Source organism: Rhinatrema bivittatum, chromosome 15 (assembly GCF_901001135.1).
Source record: "Rhinatrema bivittatum chromosome 15, aRhiBiv1.1, whole genome shotgun sequence".
NCBI classification, from domain to species: domain Eukaryota; kingdom Metazoa; phylum Chordata; class Amphibia; order Gymnophiona; family Rhinatrematidae; genus Rhinatrema; species Rhinatrema bivittatum.
Window position 1 is genome coordinate 26,290,223 of NC_042629.1, and position 15,489 is coordinate 26,305,711.

A 15,489-nucleotide genomic window follows, 5' to 3' on the forward strand; every position below is an offset into this window, starting at 1 on the left:
CAATGCCAGAAATCTAAGAAGATGGGAGAGTTAGAGTGTATAGCAGTGAATGATGAGAGGGAACATCTTAGAGACCTGGTGGAAGGAGGATAACCAATGGGATAGTGTTATACCACAGTACAAATTATTTTGCAATGTTAGAGAGGAGCAACTTGGGGGGGGGGGGAGGGTGACACTTTACATCCGGGAAGGCATAGAGTCCTAGAGGATAAAGATCCTGCAAGCCTAAATGCACAATCTTTATGGGTAGAAATCCCATGCATGTTGGGGAAAAAGTATAGTGATAGGAGTATACTACCATGCACCTGGCCAAAATGATAAAATGGACAATGAAATGCTAAGAGAAATTGGAGAAGCTGACCAAATTGGCAGTGTAGTAATAATAGGAGATTTCAATTACCCCAATATTGACTGGGTAAATGTAACATCAGGATATGCTAGAGACATAAAATTCCTGGATGGAATAAATGACTGCTTAATGGAACAATTAGTTCAGGAACAGATGAAAGAGGGAGCTATTTTATGAAAAATCTGTTTATTGATTTCAAAAGATAAAACACAATAGAAACCAAGACAGAACTATACCAATCATGCACAGATACAAATATTGCAGCATTGGATAGTTCCCCCAAATCTTTAGAAAGCAACAATTATCTTATCACCCTACCTTGCCCCTCCCTCCTCCTCAATCATCCCAACTGCAACTGACTATTCTGATACGGATATCGAATTTACAATTAGACTGTGAATTCTACAAGATAAAGAGTCTAGGTATGGTTTCCAAATCTGAAGAAACAATTTCTGTCTCTTACAATTTTTCTTGGAAACACACAATTTTTCCATAAGTCATACATACAGTACCTGAATGTAAACCGATGTGATGTGTCAGATCGAATGTCGGTATATAAAAATAAATAAATAAATAAAAAATAAATAAGTATATGCCATTGTTCCAGAGCTGGTGCATCTCTACTAATCCATTGTACCAATATACATTTTTCAATTATACTGCAGGCTTTATGCGTATACAATAACAAAAACTTATCAGAGAGCTCATAATCATCAAAAATATCCAGTAAGCCTGCGTCCAGATGCACATTCCTTCCAGCACAAGTAGAGATATGTTGAAAAACTGATTTCCAAAAAGTCTGAATGCTCGCACATGCCCAGAAGCAATGAAGAAAAGTGCTTTCTAACGTCCTGCATTTCAGAGGTGGACCCTTGAGCCGACGTGGGGTTGACGCTACCCATAGAAGGTATCCTACGGGTCCCCACCATTGGTAGGCAGAGAGGGCTGATGGACGGAGGTCAGCTGGCGCTTCACCAATACCAGCCCTTGACCCCGCGAGTTGAGCCTTTGGGTGCCGAGGCCGGCTGGACTTAGATGGCCTCCATCAGTGGTCGATGATGGATGGATCTAGGTCAGCCCAGAGGTAGCAACAGGGATAAAGATCAGTCTGTACTGAACGAGACGGAGTCCCGGAGACCCAGGTGCCAATGGAACACAGTCTGACAGGGGGCACCCGAGCAAGAGCAGGCCGAAGCCTGAATAAGCCACGTCCAGGGCAAAGACTGAAGAAGCATCATTGAGCAGGCTGGGTTCAAGGCTGGAGGCAATCTGGAAGCGGTAGCAAGCAAGGCTGAGGTCTGGACGAGGAGAGAATCAACGGAGTGGTCAGGCAATGCAGAGGTCCGGAGCTAGAGGCAACTGAGTAGTCAGGCAAGCAGAGGTCAAACCAGGTCAGCAATCCAAAGGAAGACAAAGGAACTGGAACACAGGAATGAGGAAACAGGAATGAGGACACTCAGGGACAGGAACCAGGAACAGATGAAACAATGAGCACTCGACTAGTGAGGGGACCTGTTGCAAAGGCAATCTGAAGAAGCGAGGCCCGGGCTTATATACCGGTGCTCCGCTGACGTCATCATCCGGGGCCAGTGGAAAAGCCCCATTTCCTCTAAGTGGCAAAAATATTGAGACTTTTGGAGATAGCTCGTATTTCGCCCTCACCCATTTCCAGGCCTGAAGAAGAGATGTAAACAATGGATTGGTCTTCAACCTCCGCAGGAGCATCACGTTTCCTGCCCTAGAGGTTTCACTAGGCCACTATCTAACTGAATATCTGTCACACTACTTTGTTCCCCCAACCAATCCCTTATTACGTGTAGGAGACAAGCCACATTGAAAACCCACAAATTCGGCAGTTTTAGGCCACCATCATGAACATCAAACTGCAAACCTGACAATTTCATTTGTGTTTTTTTCCTTTTCCAAATAAACTGAGAAATCAACTTGAGGGAACTATTTTAAATCTAATTTTAGTGGAATACAGAATTTGATTAGAGGTAATGATGGCAGGGTCACTTGGCAATAGTGATCATAACGATCAAATTTGAATTAATGACTGGAAGAGGGGCAATAATAAAATCCACGGCTCTAGCACTAAACTTTCAAAAGGGAAACTTTGATAAAATGAGGAAACTAGAAAAAAACTGAAAGATGAAGTTACGAAGGTTAAGAGTATATAACAGGCATGGACACTGTTAAATTGTTAAATGCAGATGCATTTCACACATTAAGAAAGGTGGAAGGAAGGCCAAATGATTGCTGGCATGGTTGAAAGGTGAGCTGAAAGAGGCTATATTAGCCAAAAGAACTTCCTTCAAAAATTGGAAGAAGGATCCATTTCAAGAAAATAGGAAAAAGCATAAGCATTGGCAAGTTCAATGTAAAACATTGATAAACAGGCTAAGAGAGAATTTGAAAAGAAGTTGGCCGCAGAGGCTAAAAACAGAACAAAATATGTCCCATGTGTATTAAGATTGCTTTGTATTTGTCGAGCTTTTCAAAAAACTGATTCAACTAAAATACATCTGAAGCAAGAAGCCTGTGAGGGAGTCGGCGAGACTGTTAGATGATGGCACTTAGGGAAGATATGGTCATCACAGAAAAACTAAATGAGTTTTTTGCTTTGGTGTTTACTGCTGAGAATGTTGGGGAGATAGCTATTCGAGACAGTTTTCAAGGGTGACGAAACAGAAACTGAACCAAATCATGGTGAAGCTAGAAGTTATAGTACGCCAGATTGACAAACTGAATAGTAGCAAATCATCTGGACCGGATGGTATAGATCCTAGGGTTCTGAAAGAACACAAAAATGAAATTTCAGACCTATTACAAGTAATTGGTAACCTGTCACTAAAAGCATCCGTTGTACCTGAAGACTGGAAAGAGGCCAATGAAACCCAAATATTTAAAAGGGCTCCAGATATGATAAGGGAAACTATAGACCGGTGAGTCTGACTTCAGTGTCAGGAAAAATCATGGAAACTATTATAAAGAACAAAATCACAGAACACAGAGATAGACATGGTCTAATGGGACATAGCCAACATGAATTTACCCAAGGGTAAATCTGCTACTTTTTTGATGGGGTTAATAAACATGTGGATCTATTTGGATTTTCAGAAGGCATTTGACAAAGTCCCTCATTGGAGGCTTCTAAGAAAACTAAAAAGTCATGGGGTAGGAGGTGATGTCATTTTGTGGATTGCAAAGTGGTTAAAAGTCAAGAAACAGAGAGTAGGATTAAATGGTCAGTTTTCTCAGTGAAAAAAGGTAAACAGTGCCTTAGGGATCTGTACTTGTACTGATGCTTTTTAATATATTTATTAATGATCTGGAAAAGGGTACAAGTGAGGTGATTAAATCTACAGATGACACAAAATTATTCTATCACAAGCAGATTGTGATAAATTGCAGGAGGACCTTGTGAGCCTGGAAGATTGGGCATCCAAATGGCAGATGAAATTTAATATCTAAGTGCAAGGTGATGCATATAGGGAAAAATAACCCTTGCTGTAGTTACATTAGGTTCTAGGGATGTGGATCGTGTGATCGATTATCTTAACGATCGATTTTGGCTGGGGGGGGGGGGGGGGGGAAATCTGATCGTCTTAGTTTTTTTGGTTAAAATATTGCTACCTTTGCCCTCACTATGTCTAGTGAGGGCAAAGGTAGCGCCGGCGCCATTTTGAATATTGGCAATACGGCCCGCGTGCAGGAGGTCGCTCCCGGACCCCCGCTGGACTTTTGGCAAGTCTTGTGGGGGTCAGGAGGCCCCCCCAAGCTGGCCAAAAGTCCCTGGGGGTCCAGCGGGGGTCCGGGAGCGATCTCCTGCACTCGTGACGTCGGGAGCCAGGAACCAAAATGGCGCCGGCGCTACCTTTGCCCTGTCACATGGTAAGGGCAAAGGGCCACCGACGCCATTTCTATTAACGCAACCGTGGCCAGAGAGCGGGAGATCGCGCCGGGACCCCCCCACTGGACCCCAGGTAATTTAAAACATTTGGGGGGGGGTTCGGGAGGGTGGGGGATTTGTTTTAAAGGGTCGGGGTGGGTTTTAGGGTTGTTTTGGTGTGCCGGTTTTCCCGCCCTCCCCCGATTTACAATTTTTTGACGATAAATCGGGGGAATTGCTATTGTATCGCGGCTCTAACGATTTTTGACAATTTAAAATATATCTGACGATTGTTTTAAATCGTCAAAAAATGATTCACATCCCTATTAGGTTCCATGTTAGGAGTTACAACCCAGGAAAAAGATCTGGGCGTTATAGTGGATATTACACTGAAAAAGTCAGCTAAGTGTGCTGTAGCGGTCAAAAACAAACAGAAATTATTAGGAATGGAATGGTAAATAAAATGGAGAATATCATGTCATAATGCCTCTGTACTGCTCCATGGTGAGACTATACTTTGAATACTATATGCAATTCTGGTCGCCGCATCTCAAAAAAGATATAGTTGCATTGAAGAAGGTACAGAGAAGGGCGACCAGAATGCTAAAGGGCATGGAAAGATTCCCTTATGAGCTAAGGCTAAAGAGGTTAGGGTTGTTCAGCTTGAAGAAGACATGAGGAGGGGGGATATGGTAGAGGTCTACAAAATCAAGAAAGGACTTAACAGATTAACATTTATCCATTCATTTACTCTTTCAGATAATACAAGGACTAGGGGGCACTCCATGAAGTTAGCAAGTAGCACATTTAAAACAAATAGGAGAAAATTCATTTTCACTCAGTGCACAATTAAGCTCTGGAATTCATTGTCAGAGGATGTAATTAAGACAGTGTAGGTGGGTTTAAAAAAGTTTTGGATAAGTTCCTGGAGGAAAAGTCCATAAACTATTAATCAAGTTGACTTGGGGAATAGTCACTGCTTGTTGCCAGCATTGGTAGCATGGGATCTATTTAATGTTTGGATACTTGCAGGCACTTGCCAGGCCCTTACGGAATCATTCTTTACCCACTGTCTTGTAACCATCCAAAAATGGCTCCACAGAAATAAACTAGCACTCAACATCTTTAAAACAGAAATCATTGTTTTATGACATTTACCTGTTGCAACACACCCAAGTTCTCATTCGATACCCATTCCATCATGATCTCCCAAACGGTGTGCAATTTATGAGTCAAAATCGATCCCCTCTCTCTCTATGTATGACCATATAAGAACCATTCCACAAACTACATCTGCTCCGTCACTTCAAGCCTCTTCTTGAACATTGATTTCCGGTCGGTCCTCCAAGCTCTATTACTCTCTGGGTAGACTACTGTAACTCGCTCCTAGTAGGTCTACCATTATATGCAACCCGACCTCTTCAGATCATACGAAACTCGGCAGCAAGACTTCTAACTGGCTCTCTCATTCATGAACATATCACTCCTGTCCCTCGTTCACTACCCTGGCTCCCGATCTCATATCGTATTCAATACAAGCTCACCATGATCATACTCGCCACCATTCACAATCTACACTCCCCCCATGGGTCTCCTCGATGGTAAAAAATCAACTTTTCCACCCAAACCGTCAGGTTGGGTGGAAAAGTCCCATCTCCAAAGCTTACCCATCTTGATGAAACCAGAGAACGCACTTTCTTCGCTGCAGGTCATCTCCTATGGAACAGCCTACCAAAGGAAATCAGATGCCTCCGAGAAAGAACATTCTTTAAAAAATGCCCTAAAAATTTCCTCTTCAAAAAAGCATTCCCACACCTAAGAGATAATGTATCACCCCCTAGTTATCCCTCCTCAGGGAGCTCTAGTTAGCTGTTTAATGACCACTCTTTTTGCTCCTTGTCTTGATAAAGTCAACACAGATCACAACGCACTACAAGAATCTCTAGCAAATTACAACTAGACGTTCCATCATTACCATACGCCAAACTATCCAACGTAAGAAACAGAGCCATCTCCATAGCAGGACCTAAACTCTGGAACTCACTACCAGAGTACCTAAGAGCTCACAAAACACCACCAAAACATTTAAAAAAGAACTCAAAACATGGCTCTTCAGACAAGCCTTCAAAGATGGAATTGGCTAATCACATACAACATAACTAACAACTAACCACTGTCTGTTAAATAATTTCACTGACGAGTCCATTACAGATAACGTGTAACTCTCTATTATTATTTATAATGGTGATATTCAATATTTAATCGCATGCTTAATTGGCGTCGATATTTGAAGTTGGCTATAAACAACTCGGTACCGGTGTCATAATCCAACTATAGCTTTTACCTTCCCTGTTACACTGTTTTTTTCCAGCTATTACTTAAATCGGAACGTGCACCATAACTTGTTTCACAATGTTATATAAGTTGACATAAGTTATATAAGTTATATAAGTTGATCCATATCTTGTTGTTCCTTAACCTTGTAATTTACTAGGAATATCAGTTTTTTCCTAAATTGTAATATGTTGTTTTACCTGTAAACTGGAGTGAAGGCATCTAGCTAAACTTTGGTATATAAAAGCATTTAAATAAATAAAATAAATAAAATTAACTCTTTGCTCCTATATATTGCTTCGCCATAACGAAGAATGATGTAAAATGCTGTTCTATTTTACCATTGTTAGACACTCCAGCCACGTTTGGCCCCCCCTTACCTCCTCCTCCGGTGCCGGGAACTCCGCCGGGACCTGCGCGGCTGTGGGGAGATGCCCCTGCCACACGTGCCGGGTACCATCCACTCTCGCAGCTTCCGCCACCGAACCTGCACCGCACCACCACAGCAGGAGGGATGACCCCAGACCTCCTCTTTGCGGCACAAGGCTGCAGCCGCCAGCAGCCCCCTCCGGGCCAGACCCTCCCTAGGCGCGCGGCCGCGCCTCCTGCTGACTTTTAAAGGGCTAGCTCCAAAGAATTGCAGTCCAGCCCCCTGGATGATGTCTGGGGTCTGGGACTATTTCTGGGAGCTTCTTCTTCCTGTTCCTTGACTAGGCTGCTTCGCTTCTGTGGAGTCTTCGGTGCTTCGTTTGTGCCTTGGTTCCTGTTCCTGCCTTCAGAGTCCTGTTCCTGCTCCCATCCTTGGTTCCTGCGGACGGATCTTCTGGCTTCGACCTCGGACTGGCTCTCAGTGATTCTCTGGCTTCTGACCCTAGACTGGCTATTGGCGACCCTCTGGCTTCTGACCTTGGACTGGCTATCGGCGATTCTTCCAGCTGTTATCCAACCACCTTCACAGGGGCCCACCTAAGACCAGCCGGCCTCGGCACCCAAAGGCTCAACCCGCGGGCAATGGAGTTAGTATTGGCAAAGCTCCAGCCGGCCCCTGTACCAGCTCAGCCTCGCCTCCCAACAGTGGGGACCTGCGGGGTTTCGTCCTCTCAGGTAGCACCAACAACCCCCTCGGGCAAGGGATCCACATTCTTGTCCGTTAACCCAACAACCCTCCTGAATTATATATGTTTATCCTATACTACGATCTCACCCTATCCGTTTGATTTATTCGCTCAGTATTTTTTTGTGAAGCTACACATACAACTGGACCTTAATAAATGTTTTTTAAATAAATAAAATAAATAACTTGGATTGGCCACTGTTGAAAACAGGATACTGTGCCTGATGGACTTTTGGTCTGACCCAGTAACACATAGCTTATGTTATTATTTTCAGTTACTGCAGACATGCTCTCTTGGAGCATGAACTACTTGTTCAAAAATGACAGCTTCCTGGATCACCATTCAAAATCTACACTTTTTTTAACTGTAGAAAGTCACACTATGATGTTTTAAATTATGTATGTTTTAATTTGCTTGTAAACTGCTTCGATCCACCACAAATCGTATAGGCGGTATATAAGAATTTTTAAATAAATAAATGTATTAATGTAATCATTTGTATTATTTATGTTGCTTAATGGTGTGGTTTTTTGTATTTTTTGTTTGCTCATTTTGTTCATCACTTTGGACGATGGTTTCAATCTGTAAAGCGATTCACAAATACTGTGAAATAAATTAAGTAAATTAATCATGCCTTCTTCCTCAACAAATTTGCTACTTTCAGTGGTAAAAAAGCACACAACTCCTTCCCCTGGAGATTTTGAAACCTGTATCTCTTTCAGTTTAGAGGTGCTCCCTAACTATGAGGCCTTATCACGTGTGATAACGCCCTACCGCATGCGATACCGGCTGCATCGTGGCAGTACAATTCAAATTAGGGGAAGGGGAGGAGTGTGGGCGGGGTTTGGGTGTAGTTATGTCCCAGCAGTGCTGTGGGTGACAATGTTTTACACATTATCGTCAATAGCACCATGGGAAATAACTACACCTTTTCCCGTGGTGCTATGGGTGCAAAAGTGTGTGGCCTTGGATTCCAAAGGAGGGAGAGAAATTGGAGCTTCCTTCCACCTACTGATACTGATACACCACAATAACACGAAGTTGAACTTTGATTGAAGAGGTGCTAAGGCCTGAAGACATGAAGAACAGATATTGAAGCAAGTCCCTTGGGCCACAGGAGGAAGGTTCCAAATTGCTAGTCCCACACCAAGTCGAGAACCTCTTCTATTTGAAATTTTAAGATCTCCTGGTTGAAATAATTCTAGCCAAAATCAGCACATCCTCCATCTCCTTCGGAGGAAAGAGGAGACTACTGTGCATTCAACTACGCCATGAGAGCCAAGGATAGAAGGTTAGAATTGCAGAGCCTGCCATCTTCCTATTTGATGAGATATTCCCAAAGGGAGTAGAGACTGAACTTATAGATGGATGGATGTATATGGAAACCACACTTACTACTTTTAGGCTAGTGCAGGGGTCAGGAACCTTTTTGGCTGAGAGAGCCATAAACGCCACATATTTTAAAGTGTAATTCCATGAGAGCCATACAATATGTTTAAAACTAAATACAAGTAAATGTGTGCATTTTATGTAAGACCAACACTTTTAAAGTACAATAAGTCTCTGAAAATATTACACCAGGCCTTAAGACACCAATACATCTCCTATTAGGAAAACGGACCAAGTCAGGCTGCTATAGAGTCCTACACAGAAACAACACACCAGCAGAAAATCTCACCTGAATCACGTGCTGTCCCTCACCTAACATAGAATAAAGAGACCAAAACGCATAACAAGAAGCATGCAGACAAAAACTGAATTGGAAACTGCAACAAGCCAGAGTCTCTGTATGCAGTGTAACAAAGGAAAAAAGAAACATCACACATCCTTATAAAACAAATCAAGAAATATAAAATCATCAGCAGTAAAACTGTACTAACAAAAAGAACATATTTCGAAACAGCTGATGAGTGGAATATCCAATAATTAAAATCTCATATAAAACATTTCCAGATACCAACAAAATATTTCAAAATAGCAGACACAAAGATCCAGTAATGAAAAATAATAAGGATACAAACATTTTTTTGCTCTGCATACCTGGGAACGTTTGATATCCAGGTGTCCTGAGATTGTTCTGAATTAGCAGGAGGTGGGGTGGTTTGCTTGGAACTTTCTCCTCTCTGTCATATTCCAGCGCTCTCTCTCACACTGGCTCTCAATGACACACCTATACACACATGCTCTCAGTACTCACATATACACATGTTTTTTCTCACTCACTTATATAGGCTCTTAATTACACATTTACACACATGCTGTCTATCTTTTCACGCTTACACACACACACAGGCTTTCAATCACATAAATACATGCTGTCTTTTTCTCTCACACACAGACTCTCATTCACATGCTTACAAACATGTCCTTTCTTTCTCTCATTTACACACAGGCTCTCAATCACATACTCACATGCTCCCTCACCTAAATCAGCTCTCAATCACACACAGACACACATGATCTCTCTCTCTCTCATTTAAACACAGGCTCTCAATCACATACTCACATGCTCCATCACCTAAACCAGCTCTCAATCACACACAGACACACATGATCTCTCTCTTACTTATACACACAGGCTCTTAATCATACATACACATGATCTCTCTCACACACAAAGGATCTCAATCATACACACATACTCTTTCACACAAACAGGTTTTCAATCACAAACTTACACATACAGGTTCCCAATGGTAAACTTACATTCATGCTCTCTCTCTCTCTCTCACAGGCAGGCTCTCAATCACAGACATACTCTCTTTCACATGTACAGGCTCTTAATCATTCACATACATGCAATCTCTCACTCACACACACACACACAGAGAGTGAATGAGCGAGCAAACACACATGCTTGCTCGCTCATTCACTCTCTCTCTCCCCCCCCCCCCCCCCCGGGAACTCGCGGCAGCAGCAGCAGCCTCCCAACGCTAACCTCTTCATTTTCAGCCCTCGCGGAGGCGGAGTCCCATCGGCCGCGGTTGAAGCTCTTCATTTTCCTCCGAGCCGCGCTGCAGTCTTCTTTTCTTCGGGCCGATGCCGAGCGCACTAGCGTGGCCTCTTCTTGCCGCGCAGGCACCCGATATTCTTCACTTCCTCTTCCGGGCCGCGAGGGGGAGGGGCGAAGAGAGCACACCGGCGCCGCTGACTCCAGCTGTCCTGCCGCGTTCCGCCCGGGCTGACAGCATTTTAAGCCCGGGCGGAGGAGGACCGGGGAGCAGCTGGGTCAGTGGGAAAGTGTGGCGACTGTCTGCGAGCCAGATGCAGCCCTCAAAAGAGCCATATCTGGCTCGCGAGCCATGGGTTCCCGACCCCTGGGCTAGTGCAATAAGGATTATCCTCATCTTGTCTCAAAGGGCCTACTAGACTATTCTGGCAATTAGAGGAATTGGTGGGTATGCATAGACAGATGTAGTTTAGCAAGAACATGTCGGGAGCTGATATGTAGATGGCTGGATGCATGGAGCACAACTTCACTTTCTGTTGATTTCAGAGACGAACAGGTTGATTACCAGCTTTCCCCAGCGACTGGAAAAGTCATCTGTGACTCATTGATCAAAGAAACACTCATGCAATTATAACACTCTACTGAGATGGTCCACCAATCTACTCTGGGTTCCCATTAGGTTTGTCATCTGGAGATGGGCATTGAGATGTCTACCTACAACAAGATTTGCATGGCCTCCTGGCAGAACATGACCACTGAGTTGTCAGTTTTGATTAAGATTCTCTTTCCTGAGAGGTGGTGATAGAAAGCTCTCAGAGCATACTGAATAACTAATAGTTCCAGGAAATTGATTTGCAGATTATACTCTACTGGAAACCTCAATCCTTGGGTCTATGATGCACTGGTGTGCACCCCACCCCTTTGTGGAGGTGTTGGTAGACAGTCAACTAATGCAGTAAGACTCTTAGCGAAAGACTCACCTTTAGAACTTCCAGCTTCATCCATTACTGAAGGGATGCTCTCATCCCAGAGGTCACAGAAATTGTGTGTGATAATGGTTGTTGGAGCCGATTCTAATGGCTTCAGATGCGTATAGAGCAGTCAGAGATACCTCATGCAATGCAGCCACCAGGTGATTGAAAAGAACTAGGACCAACTTTGTTGCTGCTCAGGCATGTTTAAGGAAGGCCTTTAGTGGGCCCATCAGTAATGCAGCTCTTTTGACAGGGAGAAACACTTTTTTCCCCAAAGCGAATATATCTAAGCCCCTATGAATTGACTTGTTTGAGCTGGAACCAGATATTGACTTGGAAAAGTTAACTAGGAAGCTTAGGGACCAGAGGAGCCATATGGACTTTTCAAGGGACTCCAGAACTCCTAGTGGAGAGATGGAGATGGATTCAATGCCAACCATTCATCCAAGTATGGGAATACACAGATTTCCCTGCAGATGAAGTTGTGCAATAACTACCACAAGGTATCTTGTAAACACCCTCGGGGCCCCCGAGAGTCCAAAGAGAAGTACTTTGTATGGGTAGTACACAGCCTTCACCACAAACCTGAAGAAATTTCAATGAATGGGATGAATGGAAATGTGTGCATAAGCCTCTTTCAGATCCATAGTACACAATCTCAGTTGAATGAAAGGGAGAATAGTCTTCAGTGAATTCATCTTGAACCTCTTTCGATCCAGCAGTTTGTTCAGTCTTGGTAAATCCAGAATTCTCCTCAATCCATCTGACGACTTGTAGATTAGAAAGTACTGGAATAGAATCTCTTGCCATATTCCTTGAAAGATACAGGTTTGACCATGATCTGAAGGAGATAATCTACCTCCAGTTGGAGTTGAAGACTGAAATCTGTTAGGTTAGAGGAGGGTGAGAAGCATAAGGGGTAGCCATGCTCCACAATTTTCAGGAACCACGTGTCCTTGGTGATCTGGCCACTCAGGAAGGATGGATGGACTGAACCACTCTCTCTATCATAGAAGGTGGGGTGGCAGGTCTCATCTTCATAAAAAACTGGGGTCCGGTTTAGGTTGAACCTTGGGCTGATGCCTTTCCTTCTGTCAATCTCAAGCAGGTAGCTCCTGATGAAGAATAGGAAGGGCTCACTGACACTGAAAAGAGAAGAGGGGACATCTTTGGAAGAACGGGTGCTTGTATGATAAATATTGGTGCTGGACAGGAGCCGGTTGATCCCCCACTGCAATTTATAACTATAACGTGGATTAATGCTTCTTAATCAGAGCTACTGTCTCTGGTTTCCAGAAAAAATGTTTAGAAATCTGGTGCTATCAGTTACTATCTCGAGAAAGTTTAAACACTAAAGAGTTTTTTGGAATTGGGAGGTACTAATTATGTTTAAGCAGCCAAACCAGCAGCTAGTAAGCTTATATGGAAGCAGTTTATGCCTTCATTTTCTTTTGTTCCAATGCAACTGTGAATTGTTGCATTGGGTGGTCCACGGGTTCCACCTGTGAACCGCCACACCAGCCCTGAGCCACTTCTCTCTCTCTCTGAGGCTGCCAAACTGCTTGCTCAGTGTGGTGCTGTGCCTCTTTGCGGCGGGATGCTGCTGAAGACTCCTGCAGCAGGAAGCCACCGATTGTGCTGGGCCCTGCTCCTCCTAGGGTACGTGCATGCCCAACCTCGACACTCTTAAAGGGCTTATGGAGGGAAAACCCAGGAGGCGCCTCTGGATGACATCACACAGCCTGGCCTATATAAGGTCTCTTAGGACGCCCCACCAGTGCCTCAGCAACAGGTCTACCCACAGCCTTGTAGAGTGAGTTGCTTCAGCTTCCTTGCCTTCATTCCAAAGTTCCTGCTTCTGGTGTCTCTTGTTCCTGTGTTACTTGTTGTGCCTTCAATTCTTGTGGCTTTGTCTTGTCTTCACCCCATGGTCCTTCTGTTCCTCAGTTCTTTGTTCTTAATCTCTTCTGTTCTTCTGTGTATTCTTCTCCTCCCGTCTTACTCCTTGTCCTGCCTATCCGTCCCCTTATTCCTTCGGATGGATACCAGTATTGACTACTGTCTGCCTTCTGGACTTCTCTTGCCTGCTGCTGATCACTGCCCACCTCTCGGACATCCTCGCTGCCGCCTGCCCCAGACCATAGCCTGTCTCTGGATTCACCCTTATCCTCTTCTTCGACCAAGTCAGCTTGATGGTTCATCTCATTAGCATAGGCCCCCACTGAAGACCTGCTGGCCCCGGCACCCAAAAGTTCAACATGAGGGGAATGAAGGCTGGTACAGGTGAAGCTCTAGTTGGGCCTCTGGCTTATCTGGTTCCATATGCTGGTGGTGGGGACCTGAAGGCCTTTCCTTGCAGGTAGCACCAACACCACCTCAGCCCAAGGGTCCTCGCCCACAACAAATTGCAGATGCCATGGTCCCGGCAGAGGTCACAGCTTTGCAGGCCTTGCACACAAGTTTAAAGAGCAGCAAGTCTCTGGAAATCCTGGCGGCATCTATGGAATGGTTCTCCACTCAGTTGTACAATGCTGCTTCCCCAGAGGGCTCATCGCCTCCCATGTCCAAATCATAGATGTCTCCAATAGCCAGCCGCTTTATACCTCAGCTGCCGGCAACCACCTCAGTACACCGAGGACCCTAAACAGTGTCGTGGGTTCCTGAACCAATGCTACATGCACTTCACCTTGCAGACACCTTTGTTGCCAAATGACCCAACCAAGACTACATATATTCTCTCCCTCCTGGACAACAAAACACTGGCCTGGGCATCTCCTTTGTGGGAGCGAGCAGACCCCATACTACAGAACCTTCAACAATTTACAAGTACATTCAAGACAATCTTTGAAGAAGTAGTCTGGATGGACACTATAGGTTCTAATCTACTACAACTATGCTAGGAAACCAGGACAGCGGAATACATCATTAAGTTCTGGACTTCTACTACTTAACATTTCTACAGGGCTACATGACGTATACAGTGCTGGTCTTTACCTCTGATCATCTTCTCAATCCTCAGAAACCCTCTTCCTGGTCAGATCACTCTGACTACCTTGCCGCTAAGCCTATGATGGGCAAAGTACATTTTAAATTTCCCTTTCCCTTTTAATTTTATTTAGAATGCTAATTTGAAGTATTTTATTTTTCCCTAATTCTTTTTAATTTTAATGCTTTTATTTTAAAATTTATTTTATTGTACACAGTTAAGATTGTATTTATTTACAGATCGATGATATAGAAAACCAAACAACAATAAATAAATAAATAAATAAATAAATAAATGCATTGGTTTCCTCCACTAAAAGGAGATTTGTTTTTATGTTCTTGCCAGGGCTACACACCCTGCTGTCCTAAAGCTACCCTAGCGTCAACAACATTCTCCTCAAATTGATTGGACCATCTTACAGATCACCCATTGGGGTCAACAGTGTTGGGACACCTGTTTAGAATGGGTGGAACCCCCTCTTCACCTGTTCGTGGCCACAACCCTTCCAGGCTTCCCTCCACAGTATGCAGTCTGAAGACGTTTTCTCCAAAAGAAAAGCTGAAAATGTACCTCCTCACCATTTGAATGACTGCAGTAGTGAACTCCTATTAGATACCAAGCCCCCACGAGGAAGGATCTACTCCTTGTCTCTCCTCGAGACCCGAGCCATGTTGCATCACATTCAGGAAAACCTGGAGTGAGGTTTTATCCAACCTTCTTCCTCCCCAGCAGGAGCCGGCTTCTTCATAGCCAAGAAGGACAGCTTGCACAGGCCTAAATGCCATCACTAAAAAGGATTACTACCCTTTGCCATTAATTCCCAAGCTCTTTGACCACTTCCAAGCGCAAAAATATATTTACCAAGCTAGACCTCAGGGAAGCATATCAC

At 44.0% G+C, this 15,489-nt stretch overlaps 1 protein-coding gene across 3 annotated transcripts in view; it reads right to left on the bottom strand.

Moving 5' to 3' along the window:
• The window catches only part of NDUFV3 (NADH:ubiquinone oxidoreductase subunit V3), a 55,088-nt gene that overhangs the window by 14,851 nt on the left and 24,748 nt on the right, over positions 1–15,489 (bottom strand). The window lies entirely within an intron of this gene.